Here is a 25,072-nt window from a genome sequence, read left to right as displayed (position 1 = left end):
TATAACACCTGTACAAATGTCTTTCTTGGTGTCAAAGACAATTCCAGCAAAGTTGCACCCCTCCCCTTTCCAACCACATGTCTTCTCCCGCCTCCTTCACCCACACTCCTTGCTGGCAACTGTAGAAATAATGGAGCATGTTACATTTATAAAACAAAAATGTCCACTGAAAAGTTCCAAATGCGTGTATGCATTTGTTTCTGTGTAGTTAATCCAAGTCAATCACACATTTCTGTCATTTACTTTGTAACCATTCGAAAGCACTAGTGATGCAAAACATGTTAACAGTTTAACATAATAACAATATAAACTCCTAATGAGTGGGCAATCATCATTAGGCTGATCAGGAATACCATACAGCATGACTAAAAGTGGTTCAAGTGAACACTGCACATAGCATTAAACTAATTAATCTGAATTTTAACTAAGACTTATTTTCACCTTGCGATACACAAGGAGACATCTCATATCTTTGCTCAGCATCACCCACATATCCACACTGCCTGTGCAACCATAAGAAAAAACAGCAGTGTGACTCTGCTCTTCTCCTATTTGGTTCTTTTCACAATTATTTTCTCACAGATCTGAGGAAAATAGTATTCCCCCCATAGGGCTGTAGTGTGTTTGAATTATCAACCAACCAGACCTTAAAGGATCAGAGGAAGAGGTAGTTGATCGAAACCTCAAGTGGTCTTCAGATTTTGTCTTACATGGCTGCCAGAAGATCTGTTCTCTTGTTCCCTGAGGCCCTCAATGGAACAAGAGCATTCTCCCTTGGATTAGCCTGTTGTGGAAGGTTTATGGTCTCGTTTAGAAACAACAGTTAGCAATTAGACCATTAAATTACCAGCATTGATATTTTGGAGCTCGTTTGTGTTGGCATTGTGAACCGTCACAAGGAAGTAGTTCATCCTGAGCATCACATGTAATATTGTGTAACTTGGCCAGACCTGATGGCAATCAAGGCTGAGGGGAAATAACCCCTAAAGCAGTATCTACATGGTTTGATGCAATTTTTTTAGCCTCTTAGTGCACCTGCTTGAAGAAGCTTTCCTGCTCCATCAGGTAAGGATGCAGCACTGGGGCAAGATAATCTTTTTCTTCTTAATAAATCTTTATTTCAAAGTTTAAAAACCATGGTAAAACGTACGGTACAAATAATAAAAAAATTATACACAGATTAAAATAATAACTCTGTTCAGGGATTATAGAAACTAATCTGTTCTTTTGACGACATTCTTCATTCAATAATGCACCTTCAATAAAGTGTAAACAGGAGCATCTTGTTTGTTCAGTACTTAACACACAGGTATTCTATTGCACCATTAATTTATTATTAAAGTGTTTTAGTATACATAACTTTACACATTTTCCTTATAAAATCAATACATTTATTCTACATTCATAAAATCATTTAATTGCCATTCATTATTCTAATTCATTTCATTGCTTTTCATTTGATCAATACTTGCAAAATATTATTGTGCACGTTTGATATACATGATTAAAATACAAAGTATCAAACCCATCAACACTACCAACCCAAGGGCAAATTCTGGGTGCATAGCGCGTGCAGTCTCCTCTCCTTATGCAATACAATCCAGCGTAACCATCTAATGTTACAATTTCTCTCAAACTACTAACCAAACCCTATGTAGGTCCATTTGAACGGTTTTACAATGGGTATTGCGACAGCATCACCAAAGGGAGCTTGATTTCATTGTACCCCGGTGATGTACATATTCTCCCAGGTGTCACATATAAATAGGACCCAATGTGTACACACTCAGAACATGTTTTGGGGTCTCCAACACTAAATGGTTGACAAATCCGACAGCACCTCCGACTTAGGAACCTTAATCAAACTGCCTTTCACAGAAAGGATGGGGAGACGATTTAAACGCAACCGGAGTATAAATGGACAAATGGTCAAATACGGTTGGGGGAGTACAATGTCTCAGAAACAAAACCATACCTCCTTGTAGACAGATGGCAAATATTCAACCCAATTCCACAAATGTATTTTCTTACTCGAGTCTTTTTTCTAAAATAGTAATACCCCTCCTCCCAATTCAGGGACAACCCCAGCAGTTCAAAGAATTTAACAATACCAGAGTTGTACTTTAAGTGTCCTTCATTTCTACGTAGGCCAAGACCCATATTATGAAGAAAATGCTTATCGGAGTCAATCTTCATCTGTACACATTAATTAAGGCCTTTTTTGCAAAACCTAGATTGCAAAGAATGCAGACCAAGACCCTAATAATGGCAATCAAACACAAGAAGGTAGGCCCAGTAAATTTCCCCTCAATTCTTTGTAGCCACTGAAGACATTCCAGGCCATGAAGAATAGCTGGAACAAAGCACTGTAGATAGTCGTCTGGCTCCTTCAAGGGAAAAGCCCCCTGTTCGATTTACAGACCGATGGACCAAAGATGTCAATTTAGCTTTTTTAATTATACAGGCCAAAAGTGGTACCACCGCTGAAACTCATTCCACGCCAACATATTTATATTCAGTCACATACGCGATTGACACTCACTTAATCAGGTGCGGGCGAGCAGCTTTTTTTGCAGCAAATTTTTGTTTTGCTTTCATTTATATTCAAGGAGTTTTCCTCCGCATAATATCATAAGACCTTGGCTGGTTGAGCCCAATAAAAATGGGGTCTAAGTACTAAATCATCAGCATACACTAATACTTGACAACGGACCGTATGAATTTTAGGTGGATAACACCCTGGTTTAACTAGGCTGGGAGGCTAGTCTGCAAGATACAAATTAAAAAGCAGGGGAGGCAAGACGCAGCCCCCATTTCATCCCACTACCACTGGGAAAGGGTGCCGTCAGGGCTCCCTTGCCATCCAATTTCACCCTGACTATTATTTGTATGGAGGAGTTTGACAAAATATAAGATCATGGGTGATGTAGGATTATTTAGCATGTTTCGGGAGCACAGCACCATTGCATGGGATTAATGTATTGCTATAATGCGGTACAAGCAATTGCACCATTTTTTTTCTCCTGAAATGCCTCTGTTGCAGGAGACACATTAGAGGATTAATGAACTAAAATAATTAACAGTACTAACATGATCTTAATTTATTAACATAATGTGTTCTCCAGTGCAAAATGAGGTGGGAAAAAAACAGGCTCTGAAAGTCATTTAAACGTGCACTTGGATTAATTTTTTTTCTCTGTTCACTGTGTTAGCTGGATGCGAAATCTGCATGCCAGGAAATGAGTAGATACAGTTTCTAAACCGTATAAGCCAAGCCATTGTTAAAAGAGGAGGATAGATTATTGTGCATTTTCATTGGTGACACGTCACCTGAAGGGCTGTAACAGAGGTCTCTTGGTACATTTCGGGGAGGAAGAAAGGCTGAGGACATTTTACACAGCTCCGGGGAAGACCTGGCTGGAGTTTCTATGGGATTTCCTGATTGAGAGGTGCCGTCCTAGTCCATTGCTGACTTTCCCAGACTGAAGATTCCAGTCGATAAGCACCGGCTTGAGAGACCGCAGATCAGAACTGCATGTCCTCGCTGGGGTGCTTTGAAGGAAAGCCTTGAGCCATTTAAAGAAAGCGACCAGTCTGGGGAGTTTGCGTGCTAAACAGCTACAATTCGCTGGTAATTATCTTGTATGAAAGCGAGGGTGCGGTATGTGCATGAGACCTATTTTAGACAGGCAGTGTAGCAATAGCTTTTCACTGTGTTCAAATGACACATTTTAATGTTGCCAGCTGAAGGCAAAACAAACTATGTAATTTTTTCTCTCTTGTGCAAATATGAAATGAAATTCGTAGTGTTCCTGCATTTTGTCTCATGTTTTTATTTCAGAAGAGGATTGTCTCACGAATGGTAATGTATCATTGGAAAATGAAATTGTGATAACACAGTCTCTGCCTAAGAGTATTCTTGTTTCTGTTGGTGTCTAAAAAAATATTATGCCATAAAGGGAATGATGCTTAAAGCGCCAAGTTTCTATGCAGATAAAGTAATGTTATGAGCAATTATAAATAGCTGTGTGCGTGGTTCCACTCAGTGTGTATATGTGTGTGTCATTTCTGAGTGGAACATAATGAAATAGTTTGCTGGACGTATATGAGTCAGCAGAAAGAGAGGCCTCTGGAAATAGTTTCACTAATGTAAATAAATTAGTGATTATACCACATGTTATTGTGAATACTTTATGGAAGCATAGCTCACTGGTGTAGATAAATCAGTGATAACAGCTGTAAGTGGCATTCCATGTGAAAGTGTGGTGTTCTTGAATAATGTGGAAGCCCGAGGCCTCTAGAGATCACAAGAACAGTCTAAACAAAAGAAAGGCGTTTTGTATGTTGGGGCCACAAATAAAACAAAGAAATTATGCTCATCACTATACCACAACGAAATGCATACCAACTAAATGTATCTGTGTACTGAAATAATGCATTCCACTATATTACTATAATACCAAACCCAATCTGAATGCAAGGAGTGATTATTGCTGAATTACTTTATTTTTGTCAGTAAGAAAATACCGCTAGGCCCCAAATCTACACAAAATACCCTACAGTGGGCAGCCAAACAGCTCCAGTTTCTTCAGTCTATTTCTGTCAAGAGAATCAAAAGCAGATCGAAAATCCACAAAGAGCATATAACCCTGGTGAATCCTTCGTTCATGCTCTCTCCGTTAGATAGTCAACCAGCCTAAAATTATGCACCGTTGAATAACCAGGGCAAAAACCACTCTGGAACCTATCAAGAAGACCCATGTTAAACACCCAACAGAATTGCGTCAGTAATTGTTCTAGAATTGTTCCTTTATAATAACTGATTGAAAAGCCTTGACTCAAAGTTGTGACAACGATTTGTTATAGGGACAAGGAGCACTAAGAAGATAATTATGGTTTGAGCTGTATCGGTAGGCAATCGGCCTTTAAGCTAAATAACTCCTCTTGCATGGGCTCAGAAAGCAGGGTATATAATTAGCTTTCACCTCATGAAAGCCATGTGCAAAATAACAGGAGACAGTATTTCCTTATCTCCGTACTATGACACAGATACCTACTCGATCCCTATATCTCAGTCAATGTTACATCCTTTTTACGTATGAGGGGGGGGGAGGCACAAAATAATTTAAAAAGGCCAAGGGAGCTAAATCCCTTCAACTGATTTAACCAGGGAATTTTCATACATATCGGAAACCAGCAGATCTTTGATGACATCATGTTTTAAGTATGGCTTTATTTTTTTACCATAGTCTAATCCATAGTAATAGCGGTCTAAAATTAAACAGATCACTTATATAATCCAAACCAGCTTCCTAATGGAACATGCATCAAACTTCAAAAAGAGATTGTAAGAAGTTTTTGTTGATTCGATTGATGGCAGAGGGGAAAATCCCCACACCTCGGCCCCATACACACTAATTGTAATGGACCCGGCCTGATAGACGGGAAGTACAGAATCAAAGGTTAAGCCTCCCATATCTCTGGCAAAGTTGATAATGGCACCATTAGCTTGAGCAAATTTATTGGCAAGCCGTTAACACAATCAGACCAGTTCAGTGCATTATTAAACACGATCCTAAGATATGTACATTTGCGAACCCACTTCAGTTTTCATTCGGATGAGGAGATACATTGAATATTACCACAAGCCCTGCCCCCAGACAAGCTTGGATTTGCCACTGTTCAAGGACCGATCTCTCAAATCCATGTGTCCAACATATCCAGTGGTAAATGCCTGAAGAGCCTTTGGAGTAAGGGCCAATACAACAGCATTGGGTGTGTTATTTCAATTTAGCTCCATCGAAACTGTACTAACAAACAAATAATGGCGCCAACACACACCCATGCCTGACTCCATATGACACACTGTACTGTCCAGTCTCACCACAGCTGTGAGATTGCTGTGCAGAGAAATTAGCAGGTTTATGAGTGGTCAGGGGGTGCAGACAATACCACACTTTTGCCAGTTCACACTATCAAATGCCAGGCTCATGTCCATAAACCCCAAGTAAACTGGGCATCCATGACCTCAAACATATTGGTCCGGTATTACAATAACCTGAAGTTAAGGACCTGCTTGACCGTCCCAACTCCTGCTCTGAACCCATATTGCTCATCTGATAGAATGTTAGCCTGTGTCAGTCAGTTACACGATTGTACACCATCCAGCCTATCCATTTAGCTGTGGACTCAATTAGTGAAATTGGGCGCTAGCATCTTGGGACCAGTCTATCGCCCTTTTTAACTCCTTAACTGCTGAGTGTTTTCCCTACCAGCAGTGAGCCCTTTTTTTGGATATTTCGGTATGTTGCCATTCAATCCTTTGTAACTATTTTGTTACATAAGATATCTCTGCCAAATTTGGCTTCTTTTCTTTCCAGATGTAGGCGGTCATACCACCACCACCACGGAATCCTAGTTTGCTGCATGGGGGGAGGTGAGAGAAAATAACAAAAGATCAATTTTGTCTTTTTTTCAGAAAATGCCCTCAAAATGATGTTCAAAGAAGCCTGTGGTTTTTTTCCTTGGTGGAGCTAGGGTCAAATAGTTTGCTGTTCCGAATACGCCATTTTCCAGCCTTTCGAGAACAGGTTGAGTGGAAACAAAAAAAAAATAAAACATTTCTAAGGTTACCATCAGTCTTGTGCGAGGTAGGCAATTTGTTTCCCTTTTTTTCTCCCCAATAGTACATGCGTGGACGGAACGGAAGAGGAGGGAAGGAAAGCTGAATGGGAAGACTGAAAGACATACATTTCGGAAAAGTAGACAAAATTCCAAGTTTAGGAAGGGGTAATTTGAGCAGGTTAGGCAACAACTATGTAGGTAAAATTCTCATTGTTTGAGAAACAAATTGGAGAAATGACAGTAAAAAAGGTATGTGCCAGACATGTTTGAACCTGTAAGGTAATGGGGTCCTGTGAATATTGAGAAAAGCAATGCACTGCTACATTTCTCCCCCTCCCCCGACTCGTCTAGCTAGGAAATCACACGTAAGCATCACCACAAGCCAAAAACTGAGCCATGGTCAACAGGATGTTTATGCTGACGGCCTAAACAGACGTACTTAGCATGTGTAAATAAGGAAAACAAATGTGGTGAGGAATGGCAAGCATACATTTTTTTTGAAAGCGCACAGGCAGACCTTTTGAAGGATAGGTGACTTGAGCAGGTTACAAAAGCATACAGTGCCTAAAGTAGCGGCTAAATGTAGGTTACATATGAGAAATGAAAGGGTTGTGTAACAAAGTACAGTAGCGAATGTATGAAAACATTATCAAAACTAAGAAAACACCATATGACCTATCTTCCCAGAGGTGTCTCAACGGAAACTGTACCTCACATCTGTGGGTGCACCTACCTGGGCACAAAGGGGGAAAGCTAAACCACTGGTACATCAAATGCCCTGGGGAAGACTCGATTTGGCTTTGTGGACAACCTGCAGATTTGGGCTTGGGGTGTCGCAGCCACCAAAGAAAACAAGGAACCCCATGCATTTCTGAAAAGAAGACACGTGGTAATCCAGAGGTCTGCCTTGTGCGACTCGCCCTTGAATGTATTACCCACATATAGAGGGGAAAAAACACAGACATTTGCCACCAGGAAACCACCGAAACACACCTGCAGCACCACATTTCCTACCTTCCCACAGGTGTCCTGACGGAAATGGTAACTCATGTGTGGGTGCAGCTACCTGGGCGAAAAGGGTAAAGTCTAAACCACTGGTATCCCAAAGGGTTTGAGAAGAGGACATTTTTAGGATTTTGGTTTTGTGGACAACCTACAGATTTAGGCCTGGAGTGCCGCAGACACCAAGGAAAACTGGGAACCCCATACATTTTTTTAAAAGACGACACCCGTGGGAATCCACAATGGTCTGACTTGCGCGAATCATCCTAGAATTTATTACCCACAATGTCCATGAAAGTCCAAAATGTAGGGAAAAACACCACAATTATTCAGACATTTGCCACAAGGAAACCACCGAAACATGCCGGCAACACCAAATGTCCTACATTCCCACAGGTGTCCCAATGAAAACTGTACCTCACATGTGTGGATGCACCTACCTGAGCGGAAAAGAAAATGTGTCGGCCGTCCACAAGTCCAATAGCAGTGCAAGGGAGCCCCGGCAGGGTCCCCTGCCCCACCCGGAGGGAAAAGCTCTAAAGCAGCGCAGCTAGAGCTCCATGACAGTTGGGGGTGATATCCCGGCCATGGGCACCTGCCTCCCATGTGGATTGATCGTTCACAAGTACCGCGCCGGTCCCAGGGAGCCCCAGCAGGGTCACCATCCCTTCTAAGAGGGAAATTCAGTAACGCAGCCCAGCCAGAGTTCCAGGATGGTCGGGGGGGGGGGGGGGGTTGGTCACCAGCTTTGGGTGTCTTTCTCAACGGGGAGTAATGTAGAAAGGCAGTGAGCACCTCCTCCATGTGCGGCTACGTGATCATGTTTGGAAAGGTCCATAGCTGCCCGGATGGCATTGTTCTGGTTAGTTTGTAGCTTGCAAAGATTCAGTTCGGTGGTACTGGCTAGGAGGGAGTTGCAATAGTCTATCCGGGAGCCAACGGTGGCTCTTGCTACGGTCAGGCTCTTGTGTGAAGAGAGAAGGTGTTTGGTGGTGTGGGCTGCAGAAGATGTGATGCCATTGACGTGAGGGGTCATGCTGAGGCTTGTGGCTATGTAGACACCAAGTGTTTTGACGCTAGATGGGACAGGGATGATGCAGGCGTTGATCGTGAGTGGTAGGCTGGGTCCAGTTTGGTCAGGCGAGCCCGGGGACCGACAATTAGGATTTCTGTCTTAACATTCATAGTTGGTGAGAAGACATTCAGGCTTGAATGAGGATATAGATGGTGTTAATGTTTCTGGACACTTGTTCGTGGTTACCTGAGAGGGGGATGAGGATTTGGGTATCGTCTGCATAGTTTGTGATGGCTATACTCGGAGTCGAGGTGGTCAAAAAGAGGTTTTGTGTAGACGTTGTATAAAGTTGGGGAGACAAATGAGCCTTGTGGGACTCTGCAGGGAATGGGGGTTGGGTGGGCCACTCCGTTTCCTGTGTAGACATTGGCAGACCCATCAGCTGACGCAGCAAAGCTGGCGGCGTTGGCAAAGAGTCTAGTGGTTGACCAAGTCAAAAGCGACCGATAGCTAAAGGTGAAGGAGGAGGGGGGCTAGATCCCCTGCATCCCGGATGTCATCTAGTTGTTTTTTTTAAGTCTAGTTGGGCTGATTCGGTGCTGTGACCAGGGCAAAAGTCAGATTGTCTGTGGCTGAGGATGTTCTAGCATTCAAGGTAGGATTGCATTTGAGAATAGGCAGACTGGTCCAAGGTTTTTAGTAGGAAAGGTAGTGGTACTAGGTCAGTAATTAGCAGTAGAGGTGGGGTCTAGAGAAGGTTTTTTGAGAAGAGGGGAGATCCATGCTTCCTTAAGGGCAAGAGGGACAAAGCTGTCTGAGAAGGACGAGTTGATGAAGGTTGTGATGATGGAACAAGCGCTTCAAGCACAATTTGTAATGAGGGGCAAAGAAGATGTCCCCTTGGCAGCATGATCATCTCAGGACAGAAATGAGGTTAGAGGTGTCCAGGTCTATGACAGGACGGCAATTGATGGCATGTTGGCAAGTGAGGGGGGGGGGGGAGGCCAGCAAAAGGAAGGGGGATAAGGGGGACAGAACCTTTTTGGCTTTGAGGAGGATGGTCGATTCCTTAGTTTGGATTATTTCTTGGAGAGGATGCAATTTTGTTGCCGATGGAGTCCTGGATGTTTGGCACCAGGTGTCATCTTTAGTGCAGTATGGAGTATGGACACTTGGGATTTCAAGATCCCTTAAGATGGAGAATTTGTGATAGTCGGGCTGCACTTTGAGGATTCTGATCGAGAGTGCCGAAGCATTGACGGTGAGGATGGCTTTTTTAGATGTCTTAGAGCAGCTAAGGAAAGTGGCTGTTGTTGCAGAAGGGAGTTTGCACCAATTATTTTCGAGGGTGCCCTTCTTGGCTCTCATGTCCTGGAGATCCAGGGTACACCAGGAATTTATATGCACAATGTGTTTCGCCTTGTGAGCTTTGAGCGGGGCAATGGCATCCAAGGTTGAGAGGATGGAGGAATTGTAGGCATTAACCAGGTTGGTTGGGAGAGTGGGTAGGGAGGCTTTGGCGATGGTATGATCAGCAAGAGGATACAGAGAAGGCTTTCTTTGGTGAGGTTGCAGGTGCATCTCATCAGTGCAGGTGGTAGGTAGGAGGGCGCTCAGTGGGTTGACGGGCGTGGTGGGCTGTTAGGGGAATTTTCCTAAAGTCCACTTGGAGGCAAGACTCAAACTATCCCTTGGTATACAGGTCCCCATCTCTTAGTATAAGTAGGTACTACCCAAAGGATTGGTAGAATGGCAGAACATCCAGGTTCACCTTATGAGGAGGATGTGAGCTGTAGGCAAGTACAATGAACAGAGTCAATACAATAGTCCAAAGAAACTCTTACGCACAGAAAGGTATATTAAAATATACATTTATTGTTATACACACAAGGCAAGGTAGATGCATAGTTATTTAGACTAACCAACACACAGGAAATATTTGCAATACTTTTCATAGGTGACTGCTTCAATAGTAGTTGCTCACGCTTAATTGTTATAGAGAAATGACAGTTTCAGTAATTTAATAGAGACAGTCCGTAGGAAGGAAAAGAAGGGGTATTCAACACTATAAGCAGTAATTTACTTCTTAGCAACACTTTTCAAGGCTTCTAATGCGTTGGCAGTCCGATGCCCAACTATTCAAGAGTTCATCAAAGTCAGTGTGGTAGTGGAGTAAAAGTCTTATGCAGCAGCAGAAAATACACATTTCCAATGCTTTAGCAAGATAACACAAGTTATAAGAACCCTGTAAAGGACTCCCTACATGCGCACAAGCTGTAAAGCCTGGGAAAGAAGTATGGGTGGAAACACCTGGTATCGGATTCCGGTCACACTGCAGCAACTTTTTGGCTTCAGCTAAGTTACCTTGAGCCCCCCAGTACACTAGGGTTGAAGAAAATGCAGCTGGATTCTTTCCTGTGCAACAGTGCCAGACCCAGTCTCCAGATTCCTTGGTCTGGTGACGAAATGAAGGACTCTGAATGGGATGTCACAGCAGCAGTCACGAGTAAGTACCCTCAGCAAGGATTTCTTTGGTCTCTCACGTCAGTCTGTGGTTTTGGGTACTTTTTTCTCAGCTGAAACAATGAACGGTTACAGCCCGGACAATCTGCCTCGATTTTGCAGTCCTGCTCTCTGGTGAGGGGACTTAGATGAGTGGGGTGGTGCCTCTGGAGGTCCAACTGGAGCTCACCAAAGTTCTGGGCTGATTCGTTCACGCAAAAAAGTTGCACTGCAAATGGGTCAGAGGTCCCCTGGTATTCACGGTTTGCAGCCCTGAAAGGTCACAGCAACTCAGGATGGCTCGATCTGCAGTTGGTATTAGGGCTGGTTGGTCCCACCAGCCAAAGGGAAGTAGTCATCCTCTTCGGAGCTCCTCTGTCAATAAGCAAAAGGGGTCATGACAGCAGTGGTTGATTCACGGTTACTGGAAGGGTTTGCAGGAGTCTCTGGTCATCTTCAACTTCAGCTCCTTAGTTGCAGTTTGCAGTGGTCGATTTGCCTTCTGCCTCAGGAACCTCACCTTTTATTCAGAATTCCCATTAATTCCTCTGCAAACCCTCCCCGCAGTTTACAGAAAGGGGTGGGTGGCTGTCCAATCAGCCAGAACCCCCTCCCCTTCCCCCCCTTGTGGGAACCGATTCCATTCAGGCACATCAGCAGACAAAAACCAGGGGAGTGTCAAACCCCTCCCCTGCTTCCTGTCCTCACAAACAAACTGGAGCCTAAGCGGGGACACCCAAGGGTTCCCCCAAAGACAAACCACATTCAAACCTCCCCTCCCAGACTGGTAGAAGGGCTAACAAAAGACAACCGTGCTAGAAAAGGCAAAAAAAGAAAAGGAGCCACCAAGTTAGAACATATGTGACCCTTTTGTGCATAAACCAAGCTGTGAATACAATTTCATAAAAAAAATAGCACATACATGGTATAACACGTACACTGCCATCAGCCATAACTATAGGGTTGTCCCTGACCAAAACTTCACAGGGGCAGAAAGAAGGGGGGATACTAGGTATCCCCTTAGCATTCACATAAGGTGGTGTGTGCTAATTGAAGGGTACAAAGTATTCCCCTTTCCTCAAGAACAGTAGTTTTTGGGGGAAATAAAAATCTCAAAGGAGAACCCAGAGGGTCGCCAGCAACACTGCAAATAGGGTGCTGTGTGCTGCAAAAGTTAACACATGGAGACAAAGCAAGATTCCATAGAAGATAAAAACACAAATAATTAAGTTCCTAAAGTCAGGAGCAAATATGAATAAAGGGGAAAAGGCTTCCCCTCATTCAGGACAGAAAGAAACAAAGCCAGAAGTCCGCCAACACGTGCTGGGGATCCCACTATGAGAGGCATTAAGCATAAAACTGATACATCTCCCAAACACTCGCCACCCCAGATTAAGGGACAGGAGGATCTCTAATCTACTCCTAGATGGATCTCAAGATCCAGTCGTTCATACTCCCTGGAGAGACCATAAGCATTCGGAGGAAGGATAGCTCGGGGGCAACACGTTCGTCTTGGAAGCAAGACAATGCAGCGCAACACAGGTTTGAATCCCGATCCCGCGCTTAGAAACCACTCGTTGGTATTAAGAGCGTTATAAATTAACAATTATACAAATTCTTATGTTGGGTACCTGACCAATGCTCTATGGTGAAGTAAAAACCCCAAAGACTAATGGACCACCTAAGCAACTTTGGATTTCCCCCCTTCATCTGCATTAACCACCTTCGGTGTTCGTGGTCCGTTTGAATCCTGAAAGTAGATCCATATAGGTATGGCCTAAACTTCTTCAGAACAATACTATGGGAAAACATTCATGTTCAATCGTTGCCCACCTGGTTTCCCCTATCTTTTCGTTTTCTATAAAGCAGATGGGTGCTCCCTGCCTTTGCTATCAAATTGGCTCAAGACCGCTCCAATCCCTACATTGGACGCATCAGTCTGAACTAAGAAAACCTGTGTGTAATTTGGAGCTTTATAGAGGTAATCTTTCAGCCCCTGAAACGCTTTCTCACAAACCTCATTCCACTTCACCCTCTTGGGGTATTTAGGAGAAGACCGTATTAAGAGGAGAAGCTATGTCCCCTAATTCTCAACAAAGTTCCTGTAATAAACTGCAAGTCCTAAAAAGGCTCTTACTTGTGTTTGAGTCGTAGTGGTGGCCCTGTCTTGTACTTGGCTAGGTAAGGGCTGGATCTCACCTCCTACTTTATGCCCATGGTAGACCACTTTACTCTGTTCAACTTTACATTTGCTTGCCTTGATGGTCAGATTGGCCTACCTGCAACACTTGCTCAAGATGGATAAGATGTTCTTCCCAGGTAGGGCTGAACACTACTATGTCATCCAAGTATGCCATGCACAAGTTCTCTAACCCATTTAGAACATGGTACACCATTCTTTGAAAAGTGGCAGATGCATTTTCAATCCAAAAAGCATGACCTTGAACTGGTACAGGCCTTTGTGGGTAGAACATGCCGTTTTCTCCTTTGCATGGTCAGTCGGCAATTTGCCAATAACCACTTGTTAAGTCAAATGTACTGGGAAATTTAGCTCATACCAGCTTATCCACCAGTTCATCAGTCCTTGGCAAGAGATGGGAATCAGTTTTGGAAACTGAATTCAAGGCCCTGTGGTCCACGCAGAACCTATGTTCTTTGGTACTGGCTTCTGGTACGAACACAACTGGGCTAGCCCATAGACATTTGGAGTGTTCGATTACTCCAAGGTGAAGAATCTTGTTGACCTCTTCCTTAATGAGATTCCTCACATGATCAGAGATCCTGTAGCCCCTGCTTTCCAAAGGGTACACTATCAGAAGTGTCAATGTCATGCTTGCCCCAAGGGGTCAAGCCAGGTGTAAGTGAAAGTGAGGTGCAAACTGTTTTAACAGTCATGTACTCCTCTTGTTGCTGCAGTGCCAAATTCGAAGAGAGTTTGACTCCTTCTACAGACCCATCTGAAGGGTGTCCCTTTAGAAGATCTGGGAGATGCTCACTCTGCTCTTCTTCTTGATCAGAAGCTAGAAGCAAAGCTCATATCTGGTGTAGAGAAAGAAGGATTCAGTGGGTTGGTGTTAAAGACCCTAGGGGCCTCCTTGGGGTTACCCAAGTCCACCAAATATTTAACTTCTCCAAGCTTGGCTACAGCCTTAAGGGCCCTGTCCATTTGTCCTGTAAAAGTCTGTCTTACTGGGACCATAATAAGCCTGTTGGTCTGGAGTAAACTCAAGCATGTTGGCCTTCTGGTCATGCCAATGTTTGACCAGTGCCTGACTAGCTTTCAAGTTCTCAGAAGCCTCTTGTCATCATGTGTGCCATCCTCTGTCTGAGGCCTAGCACAGTCAGTAATTCATACTGGCTTTAAGGTTGGAGCACTCGCCGGACCTTCTTTAATCAAGGCCAAAGGACCTCTGTCTGGATGGCTGTAGGAGCTCAAAGGGGCTAAGGCCCACTCCAGCCTGAGGCACCTCTCTGTAGGCAAAGAGAAGGCACGGCAGTAGAAGGACCCACTTTCTTCTAAGGGGTTACTCTACAGCACCATTCATGTTCTTCATAGTTCCATTAAACCTCTCTAGCAACCCATTGGTTTGAAGGTGGCAGGATGTTGATAATGTGTAGGTGGGCCCACAGGTTTTCCACATGTCCTGCATGTAGTGGGACATACGATTTGACCCCCTGTCTGATGCAATCTCATTAGGAAATCCTACTCTGTTAAAAATACCAAGTAGGGCCTTAGCCACTGCCTGAGCAGTAACAGTTCTCATTGGCATGGCCTCAGTATCTAGTGGGATGGTCTAATACAACCAGGATACACTGGTTGCCAAAAGAGGTTGGAGGGTCTAGGGGGACAACAGTGTCAAACCCCACCCTCTCAAAAGGAATGCCCACAAGTGGGAGTGGCACTAAGGGTGCCACATTCTTCGATCCACTCTTGCCAGACAATTGGCAAGTTTGGCAGTTCCTGCAATATTGTTCTACTTGACCAGCCAGAGGGGCCTCATAGGCTAATTACAGTAATTTGGGTCTCTGTTCATGGGGTACCACCAGTCTCCTGAGGTCCCCTGGAATGGATTCCAGAGGTTCACTGTAGAAGAGGCAATCCTCCCAGTAGAGCCTATGCTTCCCAGGTTCTTGCCTTTCACTCTGGGGAGCTGCCTGCTGATGCAGACCATCAACAGAGGGATCCTCTTTATCTTTTACTAAAGTCTGTCCTAGAGGGTCCACCTTCTGCAAGCAAAGTCTGCAGCTCAGGATGGTCTCCAGGATCCAGATCCTCTACAGGGTTGAATCTCCTCCATCTCCGAGTCAACAGTAGATGGTTCTTCAGGGGATTCCTCTGTTACCAACTCAGCTTCAGCCATTGGTGGGGTCACAGGAGTGACATGGAGTTTCCCCTTTAACAGAAACTCTTTTTGGAGGAAGGTTTGGGCTTGAGGTACTTCTTACGTTTGGAGACCCTGGATTGCTCCTTGGTCTCGGGGGTGGGTGGCGGGTGGGGGGGCAGGGAGTCGCTCAAGGTTGCCTCCCGGGCGTTTCTTGTAAGCTCTCTTCTTTTCTTAGAAAGAGGGTTTGGTCTGGTGGAGACTACACCCAGGGCCTTCAAGTAATTTATTTATTGGTCATTTATATAGCACCTATACAGATAGGCAAAGCGTTGGATTCAAATCGCTCCAATGCGGGAAGAGAGTACATTTCATTCATAATAGGCAATGGGACATTCAGAATGTGCAAGTGCAATGCGTTAGAGGTACAACATAGATCCAAATACAGAGCTGATTACAAGAAATGAACATGATTATTGTACGTGCCCGACGGTCGTTTCAACAATGGAAGAGCTATTTACATAAAAGGTGAGAGGGGGACGAGTGAGGGTAGGGTAAAGACAAACAGAACAATTAGACTATCTTCGTGCATGTCTGATAGTGTAAGTGCTTGAGCCCAAGTGTAGGGGGCAGGAGGGTGACAGGAAGACGCGCACACTGGGAATGCAAAACCAAAGTGCCAAAGGATGTTAAACACCTAAATTCGATTATTCTTTTTTTAAGCAGAACCACACCACAGCATAAATACGAAAAGTGGCTACAGGAGTATAGTCAAGAAATCGGATTAGGCGAGAAGCTAACTCACAGTAGCGATGTAGGGCTGCCAGGGAATCATGGGGCCAGGATCTGCCTTCAGGGTCCAGAAAGAGTTAGTCGTGGGGTGCTGGCAAGGTGCAGAATTAAGAGGCGGCCCTCAGCGCCTTCCAGGACCGGACAGGCACAGACAAGGCCTCAGCTAGCGGGCCTTGGGAGGTGGGCCAGCCATCGCCTGCTGGCTTGACCTGATTGGGCTACAAGAAGGTAGCTGGGCCCAATCATAGCCGTGTTGTGGATGTTACTCCGGTGTCTGCGACAAAGACGGCCATGATAGAAGGATGGCAGAGTAGTGCTCAACACGAGCGGAATGCAATAAAGCACTCCCCCACAAGCAGCAGCAGTGGAACGCTGCAGGAAAACCTCAGGGCAGGCAAAGATGGAACTTTAGGATTTTTTTCAAAAGATGCTGCAGTTCACAGAGCACCGCTCAGTGATAATACAACCAGTCCAAAGAGCATGATTTCACTTGCCGGGGGTGGGAGTGAGGGAGTCTCCTCAGGTCCTCACGCAGCTGCTTGTGTCCGGTGTTGCGACAGAGAAATTAGACATTTCCTAAATGTACTCTACCTGGCACTTCAAACTGAACACCAACAGTGATTCTTACAGTCATATCATTGCACTCAATGGTAGCCAGCAATATGTGACCTATTTGGACAGGACCACTCTCTAACTAGGTACGCCTTTTGGGGACCTTATCAACCTCCACGTGCTGAAAAACTCATCAGCACAGTTATGGAGGGCCCAGTGTCTCTAATGGCAGGGGTGTCCTAACCAGTTACAAGCACACTGCCTTTATAATACTCTTTAGTATTATCTGGAATGGCATTGTAGACCCATGTTCTGTTGTTCCCACAGTCAGGGGCGTTGCTAGGGGTGGGGCTAAGAGGGCTATAGCCCCTGATCTTTTGGTTGTAGCCCGGATAGAATCTCAGGAGCTACAGCCAAAAGACTAGCTAGCCCCCAGTCCCAACAGTTCCGACATCAGCTTTCTATCCCTGTTCCACAGTCACAGGGATACTAAAGAAATTCTAGCTTGAACACCAATGGGTTATTCAGCAGGAGTGTGAAAGCCAACACCTGTGATTGGAACTTCCCATCATGGGTGAAGGGCAAGGAGACAGATGCGATCCCTAAAGGTATATCCTTACATCTGGAATCTCCTTTCACAAGGTCTCTAGACCCACAAACTACACGTTTCCCAAAAGTCTTTTCGAATGGGGGTTTCTGGTAGCCACCCTCTGGTTTGGGACCAGAGTTTTCACTAGCCTTCTAAGGTTTATGAGGGAACTTACCCTTGTGATTTGTGTGGGCCTCTTCTGGTAGGGGGATATTTGTGGAATGATCTTTTTCCATCCATTTTCTGTTCTTCCCCACCTCTTGCTTGTGGGTAGCCAACAGGGTTACTCACAAGTCAGCAGCTAGTGCTAACTTCTTGAGGTCCAGTTCTTTAAAGTCATCAAGGTCCTGTCTCAGCTCTGGGTAACAGGCGTCAGAAATGCTTTCTAGCGTGACAAGACATCTCGGATCATCATAGGTGCTCACCATTTAGTTCTTAATCCACCCATCTAGGTTTACCAGGCTCTCATCCACATTGCACACAAGACTCCGCCTTGCTTCTTGTGGCCCCACAAGCCTGGCTATGAGAGCAGTCTTAACCAACTGATAATCTTCTCTTTCAGCACCATTCAACTCCATCACGGCCATTCTGGGGGAGCGTAGAAATGACCCATGGAACAACGTCACTCTCACATATACCTTGCACTTTACATGCAAGTTCAAAAGTACTTGATCCAGAATACCAGTCTTCACATCATACACACTCACCAAATCCTTGGGGAGATGAGGCTACCTGAACCTGAAGACATCTGGCAAAGAGAACTTTGAAACAGAAGGAGTCAAGAGAGACCTTTTTCAATTCATACTCCTGCTGCATCCCTTTCTCTCCGAGTTGCAGTTCTTTCTTAAGTTCCCTTTCCTGCATTTGTGATTGTAACTCAGTTTTCTGAACTCTAGTTGCATTTTCATCTTTTCAATTTCCAGAACAAGTTCTGGGGTCATGTTAGTAGCAAGTAGGGATGAGGCTAGGAGTGTGGGAGTTAGATCAACAGGTATGTAGGTATCTACCTCTTCTTCCTCACTTCCTGGAAGATGAGGACTAAGTGTTACTTACACTTTGCCCTAAACCATCTTCACCCATGTCAATTCCTGGAGTAGGGGTTACAAGCCTACTCACAATTTGGTGATCCAACACACTTTCCATCATTTCACTTGTCTTTCCTTTACAACTGAGACCACTATTTGTACATATCTTTTAGTTTATCTACTGTAAGATTGATTAGAGGCTCTGCTTTAAGGTTTTTCATTGTTAGTGATTTAGTAGTCACGCTATAGGCAACCAGCCTTGTGGATGGATTCTTTGGACACTGGTACAACCAGGAGTCAATGTAATCCACTGCTATTCAATCTCACCAGCGGTAACACCAGTGTTGGGGGAGTTTTCCTAAAGTGTACTTGGAGGCAAAACTATCCCTTGGTATACAGGTCCCCAACTCTTAGTACAAGTCTGAACTACCCAAAATATTAGTAGAATGGCAGAGGAGCCAGGCTTATTTTATGAGGAGGATGTGAGCTGTAGGCAAGTACAATGAACCCAGTCAATACAATAGTACAAAGGAACTCTTATACACTGAAAGTTCTGATACAATATACATGTATTCTTATATACACAAGGCAAGGTAGGTAAATACTTGGACTAACCAACACACATGAAATATTAACAATACTTTTCATAGTTGACGGCTTCAATAGTAGTTGCTCGCGATTAACAAATGTTACATAAAATGACAGTTCTACCATATAAATAGTAGAGGTGAGCACCCTCATTGAGAAATTACAGTTTCATTAATTTATTATAGTCAGTCTGTAGGAAGGAAAAGGGTTATTCAACAATATAAGCAGTAATGCATTTCTCAGAAACACTGTTCAAGGCTTATAATCCTTGGGAAACCCAATCCCTAACTTTTCAAGAGGTCACCAAAGTCAGTGTAGGAGTGGAGCAAAAGTCTTATGCAGCAACAAAGGCAACATTCCTAGTCACTTAAATAACATGCTTTATTTTATTTGTAATGCGCATCGCCAAAGCCTGTAGGCATAAAAGCGCAGGGACAGACTGATAAGACAAAGCAAATCAGGACAAAAGGCAGGGAAAGTGTGGGCAAACCAGCTAGCAGAAAAGGAGCGTCTTAAGTGCCTGTTTGAAATTCAGAAAGATGCTACAAGCCCTCAGGTCAGGCGGAAGATCATTCCATAGCCTGGGGGGTTGTGGGTGAAGGATTTCTGTGCAACCATGGCCAGTCTTGCATTGGGGATGAGCAGAAGATGAGTTGTTTGATCTCAGGACTTTTCTCTCTGGCAACCGGATCACTGAGCGAGATATCTGGGGACATTTCAGTGGAGGCATTGGTGTGTGATACAGAGTGTCTGAAAGATCACTCTTCCACTGGAAGCCAGTGGAGACCTTGCCTGGCAGCAAAACGTGGTCCAATCGTTTGAGACCCTCCACCACCCACTGCGTTAGTTTGAATGACCTGGAGTCTTGCCAGTTTCACTTTTCGAATGCACCTGAAGAAAGCTGGAGCAGTAGTCAATGTAGGCCCCAATAATGGCTCTTGCAATTGCTGCACAGTTGGGTCTGCTAAGGAAAGGCCTAATCAGGGCCAACAATTTTGGTAGTAGCCTGTATTTGATACCAGGCTACTGATTATGCTCTTTCATGGAAAGCTCCTGATCCAATACCACCCCCAGGGTCTTCACTTTATTGACGGTCTTAATTTCACAACCTGCGATGTCAAAGGCTTGACATTCATCCCTAAGTTTCCTTGCAAGAAATCATCAGCTCAGTCTTCTTGGCATTTAACGCTAACCCATTATCCTTCATCCAGGAGTCGATGAGACCAAACACATGGTTAACAGAGATGGTATCTTTGGTGTAGTCCCCAGTAAGGCGGATCAGAGAGTATTGTCAGCATAGTTTAGCAAGATATCAAGTTACAAGGACCCTGCAAACATAAAAGTGCACAGGCTGTAAAGCAAGGTCAAGAGGTATGGTTGGTCACCCAAACACCTGGTATCGGATTGCAGTCACACTGGAGCGACTATTCGGCTTGAGGCAAGTTCTACCTTGAGCCCCACAGTACCTTAGGGTTGAAGAAAATGCAGCTGGATTCTTTCCTGTGCAGCAGCGACAGGCCCGGTTTCCCGATTCCTTGGTCTGGTGACGAAATAAAGGACTCTAAATGGGAGGCCATCACAGCAGCAGACATGAGAAAGGACCCTCAGCAAGGATTTCTTGGGTCTTCCACATCGGTCTGCGGTTTTGGCTCCTTTTTATCAGCTCCAAAAATGAAGGGTTACAGCCCGGACAATCTGCCTCGATTGTGTAGTCCTGCATTCTGGTGAGGGGACTTGGATGAGTGGGATCGTGCCCCTGGAGGTCCAACAGGAGCTCACCAAAATTCTGGGAAGATTCGTTCACGCAAAGACATTGCACTGCAAATGGGTCGGAGGTCCCCTGGTATTCGTGGTTTGCAGCCCTAGAAGGTCGCAGCACCGCGGCATATGGTTCGATCTGCAGTTCGTCTTAAGGCAGGTTGGTCCACCCAGCCAAAAGGAAGTAGTTGTCCCCTTCAGAACTTCTCTGTCGATAAGAAAACTGGGTCAGGACAGCAGTGGTCCCTTCACAGTTACCGGAAGGGTCTCCAGGTGTCTCTGGTCATCTTCAGCATCAGATCTTCTGCTCCAGTGGTCGACTTACCTTCTGCCTCAGGAACCTCACCTTTGATTCAGAATTTCCATTCATTCCTCTGCAAACTCTCCCTGCAGTTTACAGAAAGGGGCAGGTGGCTGCCAATCAGGATAGCCAGCCCCGCAGTGGGAACTCGTTCCATTAAGGCACATCAGCAGACAAAAAGGACAGGGAAGTGTCAAACTCCTGCCCTCCTTCCTATCCTCACACACACACACTGGAGCCTAGGCGGACACACCCAAGGGTTCCTACCAAAGGCAAATCACATTAAGACCTCCCCCTCCCAGAATGATAGAAGGGCTAACAAAAGGACAACGCAGAGAAATGGCACCAAAAAAAAGAAGGGAGCCACCATGTTAGAACATAGGTGATCCTTTTGTGCATAACCGAGGCTATGAATACAATCTGCGGTAAAAAATAGCACAAAAGTTGGTAGAACACGTCCACTGACTATAGGGTTGTCACTGACCAAAAAGTCTCTGGGGCAGAGAGAAGGGGCATTCTACGTGCCCCTTAGCATTCACATAAGGTGGTATGTGCTAATCTCTCATAAATTAAGGTTTTAGGAAGGGTACAAAGTAGCCCTCTTTCCTTAAGAACAGTATTTCTTGGGGAAAATGAAATCATCTCAAAGGAGAACACAAAGGGTCCCCAGCAAAACTGCACATAGGGTGCTGTGTGCTGAGAATGTGAACAAAGATGCCTTTAAAGAGATATGGAGGAAATCAAGACTCCCTAGAATAAGATAAAACACAAAGAACAGAGTTCCCAAAGTCAGAGCAAATATGAATAAATGAGGGGATTTTTTTTTTTTTTTTTAAAAAAAGACTCCTCTAGAATTCAGGATAGAAAGAAAAAGGTCAAGTCCAGAAAAAGGTGCTGGGAGTCTCATTATGAGAGGGGATTAAGCATTAAACTAATACATCTCCCTAAAATGGGCACTCTGAAGGAAATGGTGAAGTGGTCTCAAAGATTATGGGAGATGGGTAGATCACCCACATTACAATTCAAGGCCGCAAGCCAATCTAGGGATCGTCCAAGTTGGTGTGTTGGGCTGGAGCTACACTATATGAACCCAAAGGAGGTTAGAGAGTTGGCCAGCGAAAGGGGTGTCCTCGTCTGCCAGGTCCAACGGTCCCAAGTTAAGGTCCCCAAGAAATAGAACTTTGGACGTGGGTCCATTAGTGCTAAGAAGTGCAGAGAGGTCATCCTCAAAGCAGTAAGCTGGGTCAGGAAAACGATATATAATGTGAATGGTTAAGGTGGAGGTAGGTGAGATGGTCAGCCTAGTGCTAAGTAGGCCACATGCAGAAGGAGTGGTTAAGGTTTTAAAGGCTAGGGTGTCTTTGAGGAAGAGGGCAACGCACCCTCCATTGTTTACAGGTCGACCCCAGCAGACAATAGTGTGGCCAGCAGGAATGGTGATGGCAAGAGCAAGTCCTGCTGCCGGGTGTAGCCAGGTTTCAGTTCTGGCTAAAAGATGATGTTGGGAATGAGGTCTCTGACATCAGTGGAGTGGGCGATGAGCGATCGTGCATGGATTAGGGTGCAGTTAAGAGATTGGCCATGTGAGAGATTGAAGGGGTGGCAGGGTCAGAGCTTGGGCTTGAGAGAGGTGCAGCTGCCAGTGCTGGGTGAGCGATGGAAGTGCATGTTTGGATGCAAGTTAGGCGGTGTGAAATGCTAGGTGGGGGGGTAAGAGAGGGTGCAAAAGTGCAAGGAGAGTCGTAGGGGGTTCTGGTTTTGCCTGTGAAAGGGAGTGTGTCATGAGGGGTAGTGGGTGTATTGGTTGTGAGGGAGGTGTTTGGCATGGGAGGTGGTGGATCTGCACAATGGATTCTTAGCATGTTCATGAGGGAGCGGGGACTCTAGTTGAGTGGTAAATAGTGAAAGGAGGGCGAAATGATGCGTAAAGAAAGTGGCCCTCATAACGGGTCTAAGGGGGTCTGCAGTCGAGGGGCTGTTAGAAGTGTTCACCAGGACAACCTTACGTTTTAACGTCAAGGAGGTCAGTAGTATAGCAAGATAGTCAGCGGAACAATGAGCAGGTGGCAGAATGGGGGACTGGAAGCGTGCTTCAGAAAACACTGGTGCAGATGGCAATCTCGCCACAATCGCACAGATTGCATTTAGGCATGGCACTGGTGAATGTGGCCAGTAAATGTATGGTTTGCGAGTCAGTACTATGCAAGTTTGTGGGCCCAGGTATGGAGATGGGGCAGGAGCTAGTGAACATGGAATGGCGATAAGGCGCTTGATAAGCAACCGGTGTCGGTTGTGGTGGTAATGCTACGGAAGACTGGGAGGCAAGCTTTGGGCAGTGCAGAAGGGAGGCGGCAGCCGGTGTGCGTGTGGGGGATGAGATAGTCTCATACAGGTTGGAGACGGGATGCGAGCTGAGGCTGTAGGGGCATATGGCAGTGCACGCTGGTAACCCACGCAGAGACAGAACAGTATTTGGAGACAGATACAGCATTCAATGAAGCCTTACCTTGTGCAGACCGACCTTTTGCAGTGGGGCTACTGCTAGTATGATTGAGCGGCATAGATGGGGAGGAGCCAGGGACGATCCAACAGTGTGGTAGGCTGGTGGCAAGCTAGCTATGGCCAGGCAGACACCAGGCCTTTGGAGGGGGCTGGTCGGCTCCCATGGATTGTGCCAGATGCGTCATGTGACTATTCCGCATCTTGTAGCCAAGGTGGCTGGATGGTTGGCGAGATGGTAGCGACCATGTTGTGAGGGAACAGACGCTCTGGTGCAGCAATGCACGGCCCAGCAGGGGTTACCTCAATGAGATCGGCGGTCGTCGTCAGGATGCAGGCATCAGGCGGAGGGCTCAAAGGTGGAATAAGGGTGCCAGAGATGCACAGCACAAAGGCGCGAACCGCATCAGATGATGGCCAGACAGGGATACCAGACCTTGTGAGGTGGCCGTTCTAGCATTGAAGATTTTAGTAAATACAGGCACCCATATCAAGTGGCAATTCTCGAGTCCAATGTGATCTGATCCGGACTAGGAGCTTTCCCTGAAGGATTGGAAACCGGAGCCCTCCTTAGTTCAGCAACCTCAAAAAGCACTGGAGTGTAATTGGGTGGAATTTTTTCCAGTGCAATTTGTTTACTAGAACTACTTTTTCGACTTGAGCTACAGAGTTATAGAGCCGGGAGAAATTGCCCCAGGCTTCGGTCGATGGTAACACATTGGCATCAGTTGGGGATGATCTAATCCCCTTTAAACCAAATTTCAAAATTCACTTTTTTTTTGTTGCTGCTTCCAGCTGTTGCCAGGACGTATACGTGTCCAGGTGCCTTTAGCTTGTTTTAAAGCTCTTTTAGAAAGCTGGCTTAGCTTGGCGAGACTGTTCCCGTTATGCTCCTTTATCCATTTTAGTAAGGAGATTTTTTTTTCCAATCCCGATTATACCAGGCAGGATAGTTATTTTTATATGAACAGGACCTGATGAGAGTAAGGTGTAGACTTGCTTTTTCCATTATGCTATTAATGGCTTGTAATTGCAGAAAATGTGCTTCTGGACTGATAAAACAGGTTTCTATGCAACTTAGACAAAAGCTAATCAGTTTGCTAGCGAGTCCCTTCTTATCCATATTTGCCCATTTTAATGGTTTCCTCTGGGTGTAGTTTGATACAACAGAATCTGTCTGGCAATTAGTGGCATATTTATTATGAGGGTTAACAGATAGTATCAAAGGGTAATGATTTCTCTCTGCACATTGAACAACGCATAGATCACACAAATAGTGACAATCATGGACATACATTAAAAAATAAACAATTTCTGGTCGATATTTGGTATTCCTAAAGGTGAATTGACCTGGAGGGTCAGATAGTAACCTCCCATTGACTGTGCACAATCCCTTTTCTAACAGTTTAAATAGAAACAATTCCCCAGCCGTGGATGTAATTGCACCCAACATAATTGCCGATGGAATGTCGAGAGCATGGTCGATTTCCTTAGACACACTTT

Source organism: Ambystoma mexicanum, chromosome 9 (genome assembly GCF_040938575.1).
Source record: "Ambystoma mexicanum isolate Mex_15411 chromosome 9, UKY_AmexF1_1, whole genome shotgun sequence".
Classification (NCBI taxonomy): Eukaryota; Metazoa; Chordata; class Amphibia; order Caudata; family Ambystomatidae; genus Ambystoma; species Ambystoma mexicanum.
Note: the sequence above shows the minus strand (reverse complement) of the source record.